Raw genomic sequence first — 19,797 nt, 5'->3', positions numbered from 1 at the left:
ATCATTTTCAGAATCATCAAACCATTAAATAAATCCATCATGGAAGCATCTGCATTCATTTGGTTACCTGATTGTTGGTTGCAGAATTTTTACCCAATAAACTAGGTCTTTACCTACTCTAACCCTTACCCAGAAAAACCATGAGGAATATCTAGTTACTACTAGAAGAGAATCATTAATTTAATTGAATGCACTCGTTGTGATACTGTTACTGAACTTCTACCAAAACAACAAGATTAATGCTGGAATGTCATGAAATAACTACAACGCCTGGCAAAGTTTGACATTAGATTCAGTTAGACTCCAAACTAGTTGGTGTCTACTGATTCTCTTGGAGTCGTTAGTATTCTTGTGGGGTAGCTTTTGGCTTGGTTGTGTGTGGCTGGTTACCGTGGCAGCGAAGGGTCAGGTTTTGTTGTTGCCCTGAAAGCTGTGAGCCTTCCTCTGTGTGTCAGCGAGGGTTCGGTTCTCAGGATGGATCACCTGTGGCCACGATACCAGGGTCCCGACCCAATGGGGTTTCCCAGCTACGCCCCAGTTAACTTAATACAAATGAATCTACAAGACTATGCTCTCCTGTCACCTCTGCCTGTTTTGTTCAGGGGCCATAATCTCCCGGGGGCCCTTGGGCAAACGTGACAGGAATGAATCTGCTCCTGATCTATGTAATTGGTGCTAATGACTTTTATTCTATAAACAACAGACAAACGGGGAATATTAGTCAGTCTTTCACTATTTCAGACACGCTCATGACTAAGGACGACCCGCATGCCTCGAAGCACCGACCGTTGCCATGGTCTCAAAATAAACACACATGGATGTTAGCTTGTTGGTCACAGTAGCTAGCAGCACGATACCTGTCGGATTAACAATATTGTATAGGGCTTAACTTTTTCAGTGGTGTTGGAACAAATCTTAAACACTTCCATTTGATGTAAGGGTGCAGCAATCAAATCAAAATACCTCATTGGTTTGAATGTTTCTCTCAAAAGCGTTTTATTTGAACATATAGGACTCTTGTCACTTTCTCATGTATCCTACTTTCTTTTCTCTGACTGCACATGCCCAGTATTTCTTATGTTGGATTGTTTGCTTTTTTTTTGTTGTTACAATGTATTCACAATGATCACAGTTAGAGTATAAAAATATTGTTGCAGTTCTTTCTATGCTGAAGAAGCCCTTCAGTTATGGCTCTGTGCAAAGCATAAGCCTGCTTGAGTTTTTAAATTGATATTGAGGAATGAAGAGATGGTTTTGATTTGAAAATGATAGCATAATCACCATAATAGCATCTGATTCATGGACAGCCCTAGCCTCACTAGTCAGGACCTCACAGTAAAATAAGATTATCAAATGTATTATAGTTTCTTTACTGAATGTGAAAACTGCGTTTTTGGCAAACGCGTTGACCCCGTGAACATTGAATCTAATTGTTATCTCTCTGGGCTGATTCATCTCTTTCTGCAACTTCCTCCACCCGCTATGTATATTATCTTGCTTTCATTATTCATTTTCACATATTCCATAATTCATGTTTTGGTGAAGTGCCTCTGTATGCGTACATGCTGCTGCAGACGGGCTCGTGCCACACACTCTGCATCATCTGTCCCAGATTATCAAGGGTGAGGAGCAGCGAGAGCGATGGGGGTGTTGGTGTGGAGTGGGCGATGAGTGTGCTGATTTAGTGGAGGGGGTGATTATTGCACAGCTGGGGGATGCATAATGAGGAGGCTATAGCATAATAGAGACCAAGAAAACAAGATTAAAAGAAAAGTTCTTGCCGAGAGATGAGACGATCGGGATCAGTCTCATATCTGTGTGTTAGATAGTAGATATACAGCCAGAAGATGGTTAGTTTAGCACAAAGACTGGAAACTGTAGAAAAACAGCTAGCCTGCCTCGTCTCGTCTCGTCTTGCTTGTTTAAGAAAGGAGATGCACTTATGACTTCTGGTGACTAGTAGTTCTCTTGAATACCTATGTTGAATACACTTCCTGTAAGTCGCTTTGGATAAAAGCGTCTGCTAAATGACTGTAATGTAATGTAATGTAATGTCTCTCAAATGGTAACAAAATCTGCATACTAGCACCTCTAAAGCTCACTAATCAACATGTTATATCTGATGTTTCTGTTTGGGTTGTTAGTCTGTTTGGGAACCAACGAAGACTATATGAAGTCCAGTCTGAGGCCCCAGGAACGGAGCTGGGCTGCGAACACTGACTCTATATAAGAAGTGGACGTAGTCATCATTACATCACACATTGGTTTGTGGACTGCCGTTATAAAGCCTTGAGTTCTGCAATTTCGGCGTCGCCATCTTGGAATGCGGCCTTGGCCATGTTGTTTTATTTGAACCAATGAAATTCAGTTACCATATTTGGAATGCGGAGGAGAAACGTATAGACGCCATATGCGGCTCTGGTAGTGGCATTGACCTGTCAATCACAGTAGTCCCGCCCTAAAACATACTCTGCTTAATGGTCTATTTTACTCTAAAATGGTTTACAATGTTTACTGAGGGAATAAATCAAGTGACATATAATCAGATTTTTTTTTTTTTGCAAAAAGAGGAGTCGCCCCCTGCTGGTCAGTAGAGAGAACGCAAGTTTTAAGACACTTCCGCATTGGATTTACTCGGCAGAACCGGAGATTTCGGACTGGCTGCGAGCCAATTTTAGCGTGATAGCTTCATGGGGAATTGCAACTTCCATGTTCGTCACGTGACCCGCACTGTCCCAAAAAGCATTGTTGCCATGCACAATGATTGTTAAAGGCATGGCTGTAAAACATTGAATACATTTTTCACAAACCCCTAAAATTATTCTCGGTTATGGATCCATTTGGTTCATAACTTTGGAAATTCACTTGGTTATTTAAAAAAAAAGAGCCAGCAGGAAGTGGGCGGGCTTGGCCAGAGGAAGTCTTGGACGTGAGAAAGACTCTGGAAACCATAGATCTCTACGGGCCCTAAAAAGCATAGCTTGACGCAAGTATGTGGATGCCCAAAGAGACTTTTCCAGTGTAGCGATCCAGTCTCCATGCTAAGCTATTCTTGTCTCGACTCTGGCTTCATATTTACTGTAGACATGAGAATAAATAGTCTCATTTAACCCTCAGCAAAAAAGGCAATAAATGTCATTGCATTCCTTTAAAAATAATCTCAACGTTTAATCACTTCAGCGTATCCACCAACAGCCATTTATCAAAGTGCCCTTGAGCATGACGTTAAAGGCCTCAGTTAGGGTGCATTCTCTGTACAGCACTTCTATTAAATCCTATTTCACTTGCCCCAAAACATCTCTGATATACGAGGCCATTTCTTTTTAAAAGCACCGAACGCTATCCGAGAGCGTTGTTAGAGAAATTTCTGCAAAGCCTTTTAAGGGTTGAACATTGCTGTGTGCTAGTGGCAGCTGGTTTGCTGCGATGTAGAAGCAAAGGGAAGTTGTGTGACCTGCTTTTCTGTAATTGCATAAAATATGTTAGAAGCAGCACTTTTTCTTAAAAGAAATCTAATTAAAAACATACTAAAAGGGAAAGAGGAAAAGAGAGGATATTTCAGGTGGAGGCCGGTTGGAGAGAGAGAGGATGACAGAATGGAGTGATTATGGCTTATCTCCTCCCATGGGCCTCTGTGTGTGTGGAGGTTGGGGTTGGGAGGTTTTTCTCTCCCATGGGCTCTGACCCGGACTCTGCTGTTAAACCCAAACCCTATATCATACGCTCGTGGTTAAACCCTATAATGAGTGTTTGGGTGGGGGTCTGTTGGACTGGGACCCCCAAAGGCAGCAGAGAAGTGTGTGTGTGTGTTATAACAACAGCGGCGGTGGTGACGGAGGGGGCTTCAACACAAAAGAGCCCGTCACATGCAGGCCTGACCTACGTCTCGTCGCACCCATCCGCTCCCTCCCTCCATCCTGCCAGGCCCTCCTTCCTCCACCTCTTGTCTACCTCCATCCCCTCTTTTCCTCTCTGGGGATCATCCCTCATTCAGACGGAGAGGTGTTGGGGAGCAGCTGGTTGTCTGCAAAGAAGGGAAGTGGAGCTGGGTGAAGGGGAAAAGGGAGGGAAGCATAGAAAAGAGGAAAATTGATCTTATTTACGAGCTTTCTGTAACCTTTGGCACACATTTGCACTTTTCCTGCACCTCTTTGTTTTCAGCAGTCTTTTTGGCTAATTAGTGACAGATTTATTGCAATGCATTGCACTCCACAGCTGAACATTTCGTGTGTATTTTCATATCGGAGTGAAAAAATAAGTATTACCTACGAAAATAAATAACAAGTTAATTATTGTCATTTTCTTTTACTTCAAACAAGACACAAGGGGGCGTTTTTTCATGCAATTAATTTGCATGTCAATGAATCTTGTGTTTTTTGTCATGGATACTTTATCACTGAAACAAGAATATAACACGGCGATAAAAAGACCAGATCCACTCCTTCTATTCTTACCTTTCACAATAAAAGCCCTAGACATGTACACTTCGTTTAACAGAGGGATCTCAAATTCACCCAGAGCTTTTTCACTAAAAGGGAACTCAATAAAATAGCTTACAGTAGTTTAGGCTCCACAAAAACAAACACAGGACCTTCACCCAGGAGACAACTGTTTACGTCCTGTGTGAAACCTAAACTCAACATTCATTTAATATGTTACATAGGTAAGTTAAGTTAACTTAAGTCACGTACCCAAGGCTCTTAACCTAAGTTACGTAAGAAATGTACTTATTTTAAGCCAAACCATCTTTTCCTAAACCTAACCAAGTCGTTTTGTTGCCTAAACCTAAGTGACGCCAGCTCCATATTTGTCTGAGATTCTATTCATCTAACTTTCATAAAAGCGAATAAGCGCATACCCCTATAACTACACATTCTTTCTTAATTGTGACACAACATCATGCTGTTATTACCACTGATACAAGCAGCCAAAAGGGTCAGAGCCTACCAATAATGCTGTCAACTCAAATAAATCATTTAACAGACAGAGAGAAAAAAGACAAACCTTCCTCCTCCTCCTCCTCCTCCTCTTGTTGCCGCCTATTACGTAAACATCTCCAATCTCCTCCACATTTCCAACATTTTGCCCTTTTCCCCCTCTTGTCTTTCTGTCTATTGACTTGCATGTGGGACATCAATGGTGTCTGCAGTGTCCCTGAGGGAACCTGCTGCCAAACGGTGGTAAATCACCATCTGTCCCAACTCTGTGATCACCTGACCTGAAATTGTCGACCTTGACCTTTACCCCTCCACCCCTAAAAGTGCCTGCTGACCCGTTACCCTGCACACACACACAATACACACACACACACACACACACACACACACACACACACACACACACACACACACACACACACACACACACACACACACACACACACACACACACACAACACACACACACACACACACACCACAAACCTTTGTATATATTAGCCCATACAAAAAGACAAATTCTATGAAGCAAACAAAGGACTATAAACCACAACACCGGTGTTTATATCCCAAAGTGTTGATGAGTTATTGTGAAGTTATGTTTGTAACATTTATATGTGTATTACTAAGTTTAAGTACTTTTTTTTCTTTTTTTTTTAGTGGTTTTGTTGCATAGACCAAACATTAAATATTTTCCATTGTGGTCATTTTAAACTTTACATGCCACTGACATGTAATACGCTGTTTAAAGGTTGTGGTCATTTCATGTATTTCTATGAGATCACTTGGATTAGTGCGCTTAAGCCTGTAATCAAGTGGAGACTTGATACTTAAAAATAAGTAATTTCCATCTTGACTACAAAAACCACATTCCCTTTTCTACTTTATAATAGATTGATGTCCATCCTATTAGCTGTAAATAAAAACTAAATGTATTATTACAACCAGAAGAAAAATTAGGCCTGTGATAACATTCCCTCCAATTAATGAATTACTTACATGGCGCCAAACACGGGGGAATGCTTTTGCCGGTAGGCGGTTGTCATTGCTGTGAAAGCAACTTTAGAGGCTAAAGACTGCTGCTGCGGATAAAGCTTATTGCAGAGAGAGTACAGTAATAACTGACAGCTGGGACTGTAAGAGGACATAGTTAAGAGAGGTTTTAGAGACATGTCCCCCCCCCTCACCACCAGTGATTACATCCTTGAGAAAGGGAAATTTTCTTTTTTCAAATGTAATTTTCAATGTTTTGAGCTGCACAAACAACATTCTGTTTTCCTCCATGCTGCTGGGGTGGAAACGGATAATTAATAAGTGGTATTTCAAACTCTGCAAGGTTAAGTAGGACATGGAGTGAAAGAGAATCTGTATTTGACTGTCAGTTGCGTGGACTGACCCTTTAAAATAGCTTGTCTGGAAGAAACACATTGAAGGAAGGGGACAGAGATGTGAAGGGTTTCTGGCTGCAGTTTGCATTTTGAGTTGAGAAGTGTTTTCTACGCAGTAAAAAACAGAAACCCACGTGAGCATGTCCATGTCTTAGTGGTTTGTTGCCACATGTGAGTAGAGATCTGTTGACTTTATTATGAGCTCATGGAGGAGCTGAATGTAGCTATTTAGCAACGGCCTCTTTATAAGCCTGTGTCAGTTTTTCCGTTTTTTCTCACATTCCAGTGAGTGGAGGTAACACAGCTTACACTACCATTATAAAACCATGGAGGAACGCTGCGGTCGGCTGCGCTGGAAGGCTCGTCTGCCGCCCGGGCAATTGCTCTGTCCACAACTCACGTTTTCAGCCGGAGCGCCAAGTCAAACCAGATTTGTCCTGCCGCTCGAGGCTTCACTCCCATCGTGTTTCTTTTGCTGTCATTTTTTTGGGGGCCATGTTCTCCTCTTTCTGAGATCACTGGTTTGGGTTTTGTCCAAACTAACGATCTAACAGTCGTTTGGCTTCTTGTTTGTGCCGTTTCATATGTCAGTTTTGAGTGTAAATAATACCTCGCTGTTATTCCTCAATTACTCTGCTTGAAATTCAATAGAATTCACATAACAATAGAGATCAATCTTGATAATCACCCTGGTCTCTGTTTGATTGATGATGTATCAAATAAACAGAATAGTATCCAGGACAAAGGTCGAAATATTGTTATTATGTAACTTCCAATAAGAAGTCAACAAAATCAATGGTGTGTTATTGTTGAACTCCAACTTCCTCAGACTTTCCACGAAGAGTCGCGTGAAGGAAGCCGCCGCTGCGTTGATGAGGAGTGAGTGGTAACATTGGATGAATCAAGCGGAAGGCTTTCGAGAGTGGAGCTGTCAGATGTGATGGACTACCTGAATCCAGGCCAGGCCTATCTCCCACAGCAACCTCACGGCCTCCTGAATAGCAGGAAACCAGCCGTATAAATAGCTCTACGGTCTTATGCTCGATGGAGCGGCCCGATAAAACAATACAACACAAATCAACATATATGGTGAAGGTGGGAAGAAAGCCATGTGTTTCCAGAGAAGCATGGTTATTCTAATTCACTATTCCTTTGAAAGTTCCTGCCCATTTTCTGGATAAACCTTTTGTGATTTACATGGAATTCGCCAACACAGTTAATCAAAGAAACAAGGAGGGGAGGGTGGCGAGTGTTAACATGTCATGAGCAGTTAAGCAAACTCCGTTAATGGTCTGTTTGACTCTAAATGGACCATAATTCACTAAATGAACATCATGCTGTATTGAGAAGACTTGAAACTAGAGATTGAGACCATAAACTCATGTTTACAATGTTTACTGAGGGAATGAATCAAGTGAGAAGTAGGGTCATTTTCTCATACATTTCTATACAATCTGAAAAAATGTATGCATTGGCTTCACTCTGCAGAACTGGATGCCGCCTGGTATTAACCTGGAGGGGGAACACTTTCTGCATGATTGCTGTGCAGTGCGGTAGAGATTAGCTAGCCAGCGGGACACACACTCAGCTTCAATTCATATGATTGGTCGAATGAAGTACTCAATTGGTATCTATCACCTTAAGGATACTGGCATCTTCATTTTTAATCAACACCCAGCCCTTTTTTAAACGGTAAAGTTAAAAGAAATAAACCAGCATCCGAGTCAACTTAACTATACTGCAGAGGAAGATAAGAGTTCACAGTGAAATATCCTCTTTTGACTGACTAATACACACAGTCGGGCTGTTCCTGTTTTGTCGGATGCATTGATTGGCTGTGAGCTTCCAAGGACAAGGTGTGAGTTGTATGTGGTGACGGTGTCCTCCTCCCACACAGTTCTGAGGAAAGAGGAAGAACTCTCAGGGGGAGAAGCTTGTTTACTCTACTCACTTCCCATTGTTTGTCCAATTGTTTGTCTATTTCTTTCTATTTGGAAGTTTATCCTAGATTATTTGGAAACTGGGATGAAGATGTGAAGATTTGATAAGAGGTCAGGAATCAATGTGAATAATTATCTTAATCCTCTCCCCGCCTCTTTGTGACTCTACTTTTGTGTGTGAAAGATGTTGCTTGTGACGATGAACCCGCAGAGAATTATCGGTTCCTCTTAGCTCTGAGACTTTTAGTGTTTTTAGCTGTACTAGTGGCATCCGGCTGTGGTCTGTCACTCAGTCGATATCTAAACAACTACTGGATGGATCGGCATGAAATAATGTATTGCGACTAGCGGGTGAACATAGTTGAGAAAAAAAAATGACATGCATTTATGCTGTGGACTGATAAAAAAAACACTTCAAATGAAGTCCAATGTTGCTCCCCGTCTGCTTCAACATAACAACTTTAAGTAGTGACAATATGTCAGTGTTTCCAGATGGTTTAACCCACTCCTCGAAAAACATCATTACTGAGGAACCTTTTTTATAGGAAATGCTAAAGGCCACTTGTAAAGTATAATTCACACCTCATGTGCATTAATGATCATCAACCGTAGGGGCCTTCACATATACCCCCCACTTTACTGCATGTTACAGCCCATGGAAACCAAAAACAACCGCAGCAACCGATGACGTCGTGTCTTAGAGTGGGCCCCTAAATGATTTCCTCCCCTCTGAAGTCCGGCGGTCCGACCGAGGGTCAGAGTCGGGGTCCTCGTGACTTCCTCCTCCTTAACTGGAAGTCATTGAAAGGACAATCAGCCAGTGCAGGTGAAGGTTGTAAACAACAGTCGGCCTGCTGTTTAACTGTCATTTTATCGAGTGTGAGGCCGTGGAAAACATGTTACGCGAGGGGGGGTGGGGGGATTTTTGCTCTGTTACATAAGAAGGGAAGCAGCAATATTTATGAGCCGAACTACGAGCGTTCTGGCAAACGCTCAAGAGGCTGAAAATCAATTGATACGCAAAGTGCTTTGAGTGGTTTCAGCTCAGGAGCACTTGTGTTTTTAAGGTGTGGGTGTTTATTTTGATGCTCAGGCCTCAGGTATCAGATTAAAAAGAGATGAGACATGTTATGTTACCAGAGAAATTAGGACCTGCCAACCCTCACAATGCATTCATGTGAGAAAGAAGTGCACACCCCCTTCTCCAGACTTACTAAATAAAGGCACAGTCACACAGTCAAACACCAAAGCTTTTTGCTTTGTGACAAGTCAGAACAGGCGTTGTCATGTCTGATTTCAAGCTCTCTTTTCAACACTCCTTCCACTGCTGCTGCTTCAGAAAGATGAGGATTTAATTTTACCGAGGCTTCAGTTTTAGCACGAAGAAAAGATGTTCAAACCTTTTTATTATGATTGATATTTTGATTAAATTCCTGTTGTGTTGTGTTTACAGAAGTTCTTATACCAACAGCCAGAAAAAGCTGTATTATCCTCACATTGTCTGTATGTAACAGTGTGTCTAATTTGTGAGTGATAAAATTGTTTCATGCCACATTCCCACTGCCTGGTAAGGCTCTACTCAACTCGACTCGTTCTTTTTTGTTTTGTTTTTCATTAGCAAAAGTCATAGAGGGTACCTTGAATTTTCTTTAGCATTGCATCGGTTGAGGTTCCGAGGTGAGCTGAGCCGCTACTATAAGGCGGAGTTAAAACACTGCAGGCTGCTGATTGGTCAGAGAAAAACGTCCCTAGAATTACAAGTTAAGGGACACAAACCCAACAATTAAAAATATCAAAGCTACAAAAAAAATGTATTCGCTAAAAAGTGAATTAATTACATAACAGAAGTAAGTTGAAATATGTCAATGTTGACTTTTTCTTTCATAGGGGACACAAACAGCAGTCTCATGGGTTAAAAGTCCAGTTATTTTGACCCACCTGTCCAATATGCAATATTGTTTTCATTATGGCGAAGGCCTGATCCCTCCCTACTCTGCTTCTGATTGGTTTACCCTGATATTCTAACCCTAATCCCAACCAATATCACTCCTCATGCCCAAACCCAACCAACCAAACCAACCAAAGGCAACAAGTACTAACCAACTTCCTCTCTGAGCGTACTTTATCGCTCTTTATACTCCGTCACCTGCCTTTCTTAGAGACATTCCATCCTGCACGTCCTACCCCGATCATACAGATTACAGTGCGTTACTTTTCGTATGAACAGCAACCGTTGTGGTGGGCAAGAACAACTTCCTTGTAGATTACTTTGGCAAGTGAACGCTGTATTTCTACAGTGCAGCTTGCGATCGGTGCAGATAAATAACACGATCACCACAGTGATTGCTTTCCAGAGAAAAATCCATCCTTGTAACATGATACGCCGCTAAGCACTGTCTTGGTGTTTTCCTCAAGCAGGCCTCCCTGGATTGAACTTTCATCATGTTGAGTTACCGTTTGAGTTGCAGATCTATTTCCTATAGACTGTCTTCGGCTGGTTTAGACACAGTGTTCTTTATAACGAGTGACGTAGCATTGCATTGAGACAGGTCCAGGCCGAGTCTTTTGGCTGACAAGGATGTGTTTTTTCCCCTCCAGATCCTGTTGCGTCAGAAAGCCCCGCTGTGCCATCACAGTGGCCGCATTGAAACATAATGAGGGGGGTGAGTGTTAAAAGCTTTACCAAACACACCGTGGCGGGCAGCAGCGAGCGACTTAAACCAACTATGAAGCTTGCTGTCTCGAAGTGATGTTTGGTGGAAGGACGTGTCTCACCAGCACAAACAATCGATTCACACAAGGACATTTTGAACGGAGCTTGGTGTAATGTTCTTTCCATCCTACCATGGTTCAGGAAAAAGGAGAGGCAATACTGCACAGCTGATGCTGCCTATCAACTGCGATAGTCTCTTTCTCCAGAACTGTTTTCTAAAGATAAGTGGTTAGATGTGGACGTAGCACCACAAAATAAAGAGCTACAGATCGAAAGGTCAGTCTTTCCATCCTTCATTTAACATCAGGTCAACAAAATCCTGTCTCTGGCTTGCAGACGTGTCTTTTCAAAAGAAACTGCAACATCCAACACCAAAAACCTGCAGTTAGAACGTGTTTGCGCTGCGATCGCCTCACACGTAGCTTTAGGCTGCTCTTTGATGTGTGGCAAGGGTACTCATTGCATCACTCTTGCTCTTATCGACACCCATCCAGACATTGAGCCTCTCTTCCTTCATTCAAAGGAGGACTCGGTAGAGGGATAACACTTGGGTCTTTCCGTAGGAGAGGAAAACAATGATTATCCTCATGGGAACAGCGCGGTAAGTGTTCTGTCCTCCTCTACACACACGTGGAGAAAGAACACACATACTCCTCTCTCCTTGGAGCTGAGGTCATCCTGAATTAGTTAATTAAAGCAGGTTGTTGCCAAAACATTAGATCATCTCCCAGCTTGTTTTGTCATTAGCTGAACCCACAGCCCCTCTGCTGGCCCCCTCACTTTGAGACCGAGAACATGAAGGACCCAGATCACGCATGTACTTTGGAGTAACCGCAGTAGAGCTGCAACCTTACCAACTTTCCTCCCCATCGTTCAGCTCTAAAGAGTTTTATGCCGGTTTGGTTTCACAGATCAGAGGGCCTATAGTAATCTTGTATTAACTCAGCTTGGTTCCCTTAATGTCATAGTATGATTATTCATATTATCCATTCAGAATATAATGTTGGGAATTGTGTTATATTATAGTGGTATTGTAGAAGATTACAAAGGACTGAGAGAATCCCCAGACTTAACATTCACTAAGATAAGATAAGATAAGATAATCCTTTAAGTTCAGTTTATTGACTATTTTAGAATACGTCTGTGCTGTGATCAGATGACACAGAGGTTAAAATGTTCCACTATTATATACAAAACTATAATGATTCCACATAGTACTCCACCATCCAAGATTCCTATTTTTTTGGGTGCTTCTTCTTAAAATACAAATTACAAAAATTCATTCATAAAACTATTCATCATTGGGGTTCTTTCGGTAAATTTTCATTCATCTATGATTTTCCTGACCAAAAGAATACATTGTTAACGGTTAAAAAGTGTTTTTGAAGTGTTTTTTTTAATCATATTTGAGTATATTATTCATAAATGTCTACATATTCTTGATAAATATACAGCTGTAAAATACATGTGGGGTGCAGGTGCTGTAATGACTATTACTATACCAATAAGGGCACTTACCTCTAATCCAATTATTTAGTCCTCTGGGTAACTCTGTAGATGAATAATTGAGAATGAGGTAATTCTTGCTTCAATATATTTGTCATTGTCTAATAAATGAACAAAAAAACTATACATTTCTGTGTCATTCTGCCATACTAATTTTATTTTCTTCTAAATGACTAGTAGTTCTCTTGAATACCTATGTTGAATACACTTATTGTAAGTCGCTTTGGATAAGCATCTGCTAAATGACTGTAATCCTTTGTATAGTATGTGTATTTATTGTCTGTGTCTGTGTAGTTGTATAGTATGTGTATTTATTGTCTGTGTCTGTGTAGTTGTATAGTATGTGTATTTATTGTCTGTGTAGTTGTATAGTATGTGTATTTATTGTCTGTGTAGTTGTATAGTATGTGTATTTATTGTCTATGTCTGTGTAGTTGTATAGTATGTGTATTTATTGTCTGTGTATGTTTAGTTGTATAGTATGTGTATTTATTGTCTGTGTAGTTGTATAGTATGTGTATTTATTGTCTGTGTCTGTGTAGTTGTATAGTATGTGTATTTATTGTCTGTGTAGTTGTATAGTATGTGTATTTATTGTCTGTGTCTGTGTAGTTGAGCTGCTGCAACACTTGAATTTCCCCCATGGGGATCAATAAAGGAATATAATAGTAATGTAATGTAAATAACTTTATTATTCCACAAATAAATAATAGAGCGGGGCTGAGTTCCTATTTGAACTGAATAAGTCCTGTAACAGTGATGAAACGTATGGATACCACTGAGGGCTGCACCTCTGACAGCAGAACAGCCTGTACAACTTTCTGTGAACGTTCAAGCAGGTTGTAGTCTCGCGAGAGTAAGTGGTTACCATGGTACCGGGCACGCAGCGTCCTCCAAAACCTGTGAACGAACCAGACTGACCAATGAGAATCAAGCCCGACCGTACCAAAGAAGGGTTAATTCCAGGGGGTGGGCTCTTTTAAATAAACTATAATGCAAAAGGAATTAAGCCTTTCAGAGTCATTGGAAATAAACAGCTCGTCAAACTACTGTCACCAACACTCTACATATTAATGTGAAGGTTGTTTGTTTTCATAAGCGTACACAGCGCAGGTGTTTGTTACAGTGTGGCACTCTGGAGGTCAGGCATGGTATGAGCCGCGCCAACATTGAAAGTTTCTGTGAAAGTGGATGGTCAACACGACGTCTGCACACGTGTCTGGAAACAAGTCTCCACTGAAGAGCTGTGGAAAATGTAAGTAGATCTTTTAATGAAAGTGATCGTGTAGAAAAAAACAAAACATGTGGCTTTTGTTGTAAATTGTTATTTTTTTTTTTAACTACAATATTCTTTCAATTCAGTAGCAAAGTGTAGATTACTATCTTTTTCTTCTTTGTTGCAGGATTTACAACATGACTGTCAGTGACTCACACTTTCTCTGTAATGTTCACGCCCCATTTGGCCTGCAGAAGGTCTCTAATCTATGTGAGACCACCTCAGCTCCTCTACTAGATAATAATGGGGAGGTGATGTTGGGAAAGCAGGCTATTATTCACAGAACAATGTCAAAAGAGATGTGAGGTAACATGATGCCTGTTGCATAAAAAGAGAAGAGGAAGTCTGCCAGAGGGTATGAGTGTAGTCTGGTTCAAAGGTCACACAAGAGGATTCAAACAGGTTGGCCGTTGTATTGACACACAGATTCAAACCAGTGGGAGGAGGAACTTGAGGCCTCATAGACGTGCTGCTGTTGAATCAGAGGTCCCTCCCTGTATTAGCCTGGTTGCATTCTCTTTGAGTCAGCAGGTTGAGTATGGAGTCATTTAAAAAAACAAAAAAAAAAGTTTTAATCAGATGACTACCAAGGCTGAAGTTATGTTCTCTTCTCCTCTTTGCTGGGAGGTCAAAGGTCAACTCCAGACCCTTATAATCTGACTGAATTGCCATTTGTCATGTCTCTCTTGACCATGTCTCCTTTGATTGAAAGACATCAGGCTGAGCTATTGCGCCAATCCTGTCACATTAAGTATAAAATATAACAAGTGAGAAAAGTAGACCGTATGTTGGCTTAATTAGTGTCTCACACTCACAATAGACCTGTAAAAGCTATTCACCTTGGGCGACGGTAACAAACACACCACCTTGTAATTTCTCTTCTTGATCGTTTCCAGGCCAGGAATGTGCAGCCCGCAGTCTAGAAAAGTCAGTTTACTTGTCAGCGTGGGGCCTTTTTTTTTTTTTTTTTTTTTTTTTTTTTTTTTTTTTTTTTTTAATGGGCCCCTCTAGAGCGGGTGTTTAACTTTGGAAAAACAAGAAAAACAGGCATACTTGATTCCTCATATCTTAATGGGAAAAGCATAACGCTTTACAAACGTTAATAACAGTGCGTGACAGAGTGCGCAGAGCCGTGGTGCAGAGCTGCCTACTGTTATTCACATCTGCCTTTTTGAAGAATCCACAGAGACTTTGTTTCCTTCATTGAGACAAGGGAAAACATCAAATGAGTATGGGTTGGTGATGTCTGGAAAGAAGCTTATGGTGGGTTTTAACTGAAGACAGGGGCCCACCACAACCCCACTAGTGTCCTGTCCGGGAGATGTGCTTTAACATCGGTGGTATCACAGCAGGAGATGGGCTTCTGCTTATGTAATGCTCTTGGAAGCTGTTGGCTGATTAAACTCCACTGGTTAACGCAGCCTTTTGTCTAATTCAGGAGCTTAGATCAGCAGCTTTGCGATGCTGGTGGGCAAAATTATTTTGAAACTCATGCTTCAGTACTTCTGAATAACTCTACAGTGAAACTGGAATTTTAATGGAATTAACTTTTTATATCAAAATTATTTAAATTAAATTTAGTAGACCATCACTGTTTGGCATCAAATGCAAATGATGAATGTCTTTTATGTTAGATTTTGTCGAGTTGCCTCCTATTCTTAAGACATATTGACTCTTTCAGTTCATTTACTGCGCACAGAACTAGAGATGAAATGATGAAATAATTTAAACTAATCAACAACTATTTTGATATTCTTGTTTTTTCCCCAATGCATTATGCCACATTTGCTTGTCCAAGCTACTCCAGTGTAAATATATGCTGCTTTTCTCGGTTTTATATAATTGTAAATTGAATATCTTTGGAGCTTGTGCTGACCGAACAAGACATTTAAAGACGTAACCTTTGGCTCTTGGAAATAGTGATCGGCATTTTTATGGCATGTTATAGTGATAACAACTTATTGATTAAGAAAGCAATGGGCAGATAAATCTATGATAAAGCAATTGTTATTTGCAGGCCTACACTGTGTTTTGGACTGTACCTTGTTGAATTTCTCTGGTGTTTGGCTTTTTACTAACTGCTGGGGCTCCAATGAGGAGGAACTACTTCTTTAATGTTCGGGTCAAAAGGTCAGGAGATTAATCATTATTTGCGACAAACACATATTTAGCAATTATAAGCTGTGTGAATGTTATTCTCCATTATGTCACCATATCTGACATTTGGTACATGAGCTTTTCCGTCTTTTCTTTTTCTCTGCCTGCCCGTCCTGCTGTTGAATGTATCTGGCAAGGACTATGGGGTAGATATCAGCAGCTGTTGTATTACAGTTTGTGCTTAACATAGCTGCCACCCACACAAACATGCTGCGACATTTCATTTTGACTGTTACATCAGCCTGCTGTGATGGCATGCATACAACATAGAATCTAACCACTGTCCCTACTGTTGGTGGAGATGTTCTCTGCTTTCTCTCAGCTCCTCCAGAAGGCTCTATGAGCTAATCACAGAGCCTGCGATTAGCTGGGAAATATCCTATTTTTCCTACCAAAACCTACATACCATCCATCACAATGAGAAGCCAGCAAGTAATAGTGTGGCTTTGGCCAGATTATGTTCCACTAGATGTGGTCTGTAACATTATAGCCAACATCATTGTTGCAGACCAACAGAGGAAAATGTGGTTTGTTTTGTCTTTGCAGAGTGCAGACTGGCCATTCTTAGATTTTTACACACATGTGCATGGAGAGAACACAATAAGTGCTATTTGGGGGGTTTTCCCAGGATCAACACAAGGCCGGTTTGGTTGAAGAGTTGTGACAGTAGGTGTCACAGTCAAATCCTCGGCTGCCCTTGTTTTAGAAATAAGTGTTTGAGTGACTCAGAAGCTGCAGGGCTTGAGTTCTCACACTTGCTGTCTGGCTGCTGTCAGAGTGTTGCGTTGTTTTGCTGAATGTGCCAACTTAGTCCTGGCAGGAACAGGAACAGAAACAGAGCACGAAGCAAACAACCCCGTGTTTCTCTTCCCGTCTCTCTTTCTCTGGAGTCCTGTCTGTCCCTCCTTCTATGTCCGTCCTGTGGTGCTACCTGTATTCGGCCGTTATTGCTGCGATTACGTAGCCTTTGTGTGCCCGTTAACTTCTGCACCGCCATGAGAGGATGAGGTCATCGTTTGTTCCCATAACATTACACTTTATTAAACACACTCAGCGCCACAGATGCAATCTGACATTATGCAAAGCTGTTCAAAGCACTTATTGAAATGGATTATCAAGTTTATGCATATAGGTCCCACGCGTGTCGACTCTCATATCATGGGCATATTTGTATGCATAAGTACACTCATGAACGGTTGTGGTAGAAGTATTCAGATCTAAAAGTAGCAGTGCAACACTATGAAAACACAAAATTATAATGCAGTAATAATTGTATTGGTCGTACAGAAGTATTGGCAGCTAAATGTACCAGAAGTTACATAATCCTCATAAATGTCATTTTGTCAAACCGATTTTTGATTGTGTTTATGGCTGACATTTAGTCTGCTATAGCCATCAAATGTATTTACACTGATTTGTTACTTTTTTTTTTATAAAGTAGTTTACATTGTCAGTGGTGCAGCACTGGAGTCAGATGGCGTGCACATGCACAAAGGATTCACAGGAAATGAAGCATGCATGTACTCGAAACATTTACAAAGTAAAGACATCAGGCAAACATTGGACAGAATAAAAAAAAAAAAAAAAAAAAAAAAAACTATTTTATTTTTCTCTACACTGTCTTCTGTCCTCCGATGTGCGTGAAGGTGAGAGGGCCCGATCATTGCCGTGCTTGCAGCTTTTAATTTGACTCCAGTATTTCCGCTTGATGACATCTCACTTTTAAAGAGTGCACGTTGCCTCCTTGCTGTAGTTCAACAGTCAGGTTAAGCTCCGTCTGGCCTAAATATCCTAGACAGTAGGAATCATGTGGCTGGAGTTCCCTTCTCTCATTGGCCCCTGGGTGCTCCCAGTTTGGGGCCGGTCCCCCCCTGAGGAATGAGGTCAGTGTGACTCCTTGTCCTGGCCGGCTGTGTCTGTGACTGTACTGAACTGTGGAGGTCAGCAGCTCAAGACTTGCGTGCAGAGAGCAAAACACTTCGTCCTGAAGTGATTGAGGAAGTTGTGACCCGGAGACAAACTGACAGCGCCAGTGCTCAATAAGAGGTAACGTGGAGAGGAAGACCATGCATGATGTTATTGTCCTTCATCGTTTTGTTTTCATTGCAGTTGTCCGCCCAACTGGCCTCCACGTGGAAAAAAAAAAAAAAGTTTTAAAGGCTGACATTGAAGTACATCAGTCTTACTTTGTTGTCTGTGTTTGCAAAGTGTAGGAAAAACACTTTGTGTTTCTGTTTGCTACCATTTTATAATCCAGCAGCCCACACACAGATTGAGTCATTAATCATAACGGTCTGAGGCTGGAAACCAGACAGCTCCGACTGAATCACCCATGACCATGTACAATATCAGGTTTGATGAGTTTTTGTGTGTCGTTTATACGTCACAAATTGTCTACTCATCAGTTTGTTTTCACGAGTCCCTACGCACACCCAGAAAGTTTGAAAGCGCATGTGTGTGGAAATACACGAGGGTGTGTTTGATGGTGTTTTTTGGAAGGATCTCCCTCGTTCGCCCCCACCCTTCCACAAGAAAAAAAAAAAAAAAAAAAAAGACAGCAGTCTGGATGCCAACCTTTTTCTTTCTTCATGCCCTTTCATTTATGTATTTATTTATTTTTTTTCATTCCCAGAAGGCCATGCTTCCTCAGCACACGTGACAGAGACCCTGCCCTTTGCCTGTCGCCAGCGCCTCTGGCTGTTTGGAGGTCGCCATTTAGCAACATGCTTCTTGTTAACCATTATTTACCCTGCCCCCTCCGCACTGGGCCCAATGACCTACTAACCAGAGAGCTCAAACAGACGGCTTCTAACGAGCCTCTGTTGTTCGAGGTGCCTGTTGTTGTGTCACATCAGGATTCACCTTTACTGTACTATCGCTGTGGCGCTGCAGGCCGTCTGCAGAGATGCACGTGAGGGTATTAACTGACGGATGCTCACTTCAACCGAACCTTCACAGAGCTAATGAGTGCTGATAGAAGAAACTGGTTGTTTTTTTTTGTTAATATTGTGTACCTTCCAACACAACAGAGTAATACGGTGATGGCATATTTTCTCTTCAAAGTTTCAATGGACCACGTTTTAAAGTGACACTCCGTTTTTACACATAAAACTCATTTACCTGTCTCCAGCATGTGGAAACAGTGTTGGTTGTATTTGTCTTCAGTGGGGTTGGAGGTGTATATAGCCTTCTATAGTTATAATATAAATGATAAGCTTGATGATGTCATTGGGTTTATCTCAGATTGGACGTGTGTTCCTGAACTGTTTGTTGCTTTGTTTTTATAATCTAAATCTTTCAAATAAGAATAGACTTTACAGTTTTGTTTTAGGGGAGGGGCCAGGTGATGCACATTTATTTATTATTTATGTTATTTCATTTCTATTAATAATAATATGTTTGATGGCATTAAGCACGCTGGCTGCATTCGTTGCACCTGCTTTGCACACTTGCACTCTTTATGTTTAGTTTAAATGAATCACCGTTTCCCTGCTCGAGCTCTGAGAATTGATTGTGTTGATCTGTCGATGATGATGCCTTTTCTTTGAAAAAGAAACACATTTCCCCTCGTGGGAGAACAAATATAACCTTGTACCTTCAACCTCTCCTGTCTCTCGTGAGTCCCACAACTGGAAGTGCAATACTAACTCACTATAGGTCCCCTCTAATACAGAGTAGAAGTGGGCGCCATGAATAAAATATTCTCTCAGTGTTAATGTAAATGTGGTCGTTGCAGTGTTTCCTGCAGTGTCCTAGTGCAAGCAGGGATATTAAAGGAGTAGCTGCTTGATGGAAGTGTACATTTAAATCTCTACCGGCTGACAAATTTCTGTTGTCTGTTTGTATGTCACATCATATCACCTGACCCTTGTAAGTTTGC

Source organism: Anoplopoma fimbria, chromosome 12 (assembly GCF_027596085.1).
Source record: "Anoplopoma fimbria isolate UVic2021 breed Golden Eagle Sablefish chromosome 12, Afim_UVic_2022, whole genome shotgun sequence".
Lineage (NCBI taxonomy): Eukaryota > Metazoa > Chordata > Actinopteri > Perciformes > Anoplopomatidae > Anoplopoma > Anoplopoma fimbria.
The sequence above is the reverse complement of the archived record's forward strand: the minus strand, read 5'-3'. Positions refer to the sequence as shown.